This window comes from Myotis davidii, unplaced genomic scaffold (assembly GCF_000327345.1).
Source record: "Myotis davidii unplaced genomic scaffold, ASM32734v1 scaffold328, whole genome shotgun sequence".
Taxonomy (NCBI): domain Eukaryota; kingdom Metazoa; phylum Chordata; class Mammalia; order Chiroptera; family Vespertilionidae; genus Myotis; species Myotis davidii.
The window spans coordinates 456,860-459,129 of NW_006300373.1; the positions used below are offsets into that span (position 1 = coordinate 456,860).

Sequence of the window (2,270 nt, forward strand, 5' to 3'; positions counted from 1 at the left end):
CACATGCCCGAGGCGCCGGGCCGGGGAGAGGGCGAGGAGGTGGGACCAGCCAGCACCGGCTGCAGCCTCCGACGGGAGCCGTGTGGGACTTGAACAGCTAGAATTCTCTTTAAAAATGGAAAAGCTGAAGAAATTATGGATCTTAGGTGCCCGGGGTGGAGTGTATCCGCCCGCTCGGCTCATACAGACGACTGTCTGTTCTCCGTCTCCCCCCAGCTCATCCCTCCCCCCTTCCACCAGCGCGGAGGCCCCTCCCCGCGAAGGAGGCGGCTGTGCCCTGGGTTCCCTTCCCGTCCACTCGCCTCCTTTTAGGTTTGAAGGTCTGTCTCTTGGGAGCTGGGGAGGGGTTTACCGACCGGCCATTCCACCCCCCCGTACCCCCCGCACCCCCCGCACGTGCTCTCGTTTTCAGAGATCAGCCCTATGCTGGGGGAGTCAGGGGTGCGGAGCCTACAGCTCGTCCTGTGACGCCCACTGGTCAGGGCTCTGGTTGCCGAGGAAGGCACACGGGGGCTGGACCCCCCCCGCCCCCCAGCACAGCGCCTGGGTGCCACGTCACATAAGAAACAGTGACGCCCTCGCCAGGCCCGGGCCCAGACTGGGCGCCCTGTCACTTCTGCCTCGTTGCCCGCCCACAGCAGGTCACAGGGCTCGGACCCGGTCCAAGGGCCGCCGTCCTCAGCTTTGCGCCTTCAGTGAGAAAAACTCGCTCCCGGTGGGGAAGGGTTAGATGTGCAGGAGGGGGAGCGGGGGGACCACTCAGACCCCTTCGCACCTCCCTGAGGGGGCCAGGCGGCACCGCCAGCGGGAGTAGAGAGGGTGCTGGTGAGTGTAAGCCGTGGGTGTCCCCGGAGGGTGTGGGGAGGGTTGGGGACAGACGGGGCTGTGCAGGGTGTGCGTGTGTGTGTGTGTGTGTGTGCGCACGCGTGTGTGTGGTGGTTGGGGGCGGGGGGAGGCGGTAGGACGGAGGGCTGGCAGCAGAGGACAAGCCTGGAACAGGGCCTCCCGTCTCTTGTGAGCGAGCTGACTGCTCTCGGTCTCCAGACTCGGGAGCTGCTGTGTGAATTTTTGTTTCTCCAGGAGCCGACCCTGAGTGAGGGCTTGTGTACAAGTTCCTTTGGGAGGTGATGCCAAGACACGCCAAGGAGGGAGCCGGACAATGAGCAGTGATGTGAAGGTGAACTGGTTTTCTGAAATAAATAAATAAATAATCCCTGGGTGGTAGCGTCTGCCAATTGCACTGGTGTAAATGCTCCCACGTGGTTGGTTTCCAGCTCCCGGCATGCCACAGCTGGGTGAAGAGCTGGACAAGGATGTGCGGGCCGGGCTCCCGTGAGCCGGTGTGAGCCATGGGACTGCAAGCTGCGCAGAGGAGGAAGGCGCTGGCAAAACGTGCAAAATCAAGCCAGTGTCACCGTGAGCCACCAGAGCCCAACGCCGCTGGGGACGGCTGGGAGTGTGTAGAACAGATGCCCCTGAGTCACCCCTTCGAGGAGGAGGGCCTGGGGCACCTGCCCACCAACGCCCCAACCATCATTGGCTCAGGCTGCCCCTGAGGGCCGGGGACAGGGGGGCGGGGAGGGGGAGGGAACTCACTGGCCTTCTGGTCAGGGCTCTGGGTAGCAGAGGAAGACACACTGGGGCTGGACATTGCAGGTTGGGCCCACGTGCGTGAAAATAGTAGGTCTGCTGAGGTGTTCGTGGGTGTATCCTGGGCCTTGAGCCTCACGCCTGGGGGTGTAGGGGTGTCACTCCAGAGAACTCGGCTCCTGGTCTCCCCCGGGACAGACACTGCTCGCAGCCTGTGTTCCCCACGACTTCGCCCTCGGGTCTTTCACGGGAAGCGGGGAAGAGGGATGAGAGGCGGAGGCGGGAGAAAGTACCACCCACGGCCCAGCAGCCTCTCCCACCGCCCGCACCTCGCACGGAAGTAGGTCACACGGAAGAACTCCGCGTCCCCGTCAAAGTTTCAGGCAGAAACAATAACTTGGTTTTGACCTTGCTCTTCAGAAAGCAAGTCGCTGCTGAGCTGCAACATCAAAAAGAATAAATAATTGTTTTCCTTTCTTGTTGTGGTGATAGGATCATCCGAGCGGTTAGCGGGAGGCAGGCGGCTTTGATTCGGCTCTGGCTCCCCAGCGCTCCGGCCTCTGTGTGTCAGCGGGCTCCTGTTTCACCCCAGGACAGCAGAAGCCCTTGATTAAATTCATATTTGTTTTAATCTTTCCCTGTGTCTGATCTCAGGCTCAAAGATGGTCAGGAAAAAAGCC

General features: G+C 61.7%; 1 long non-coding RNA gene across 1 annotated transcript in view; it reads left to right on the plus strand.

Moving 5' to 3' along the window:
• The window catches only part of LOC107185177, an 11,167-nt gene extending 9,101 nt beyond the window's left edge, over window positions 1-2,066 (plus strand). Inside the window, exons 3-4 of the long non-coding RNA XR_001516095.1 lie at window positions 1,081-1,177; window positions 1,275-2,066. This is a non-coding gene — a long non-coding RNA (uncharacterized LOC107185177). The remainder of the gene's footprint in view (window positions 1-1,080; window positions 1,178-1,274) is intronic.
• The last annotated feature ends 204 nt before the right edge of the window (window positions 2,067-2,270 follow it).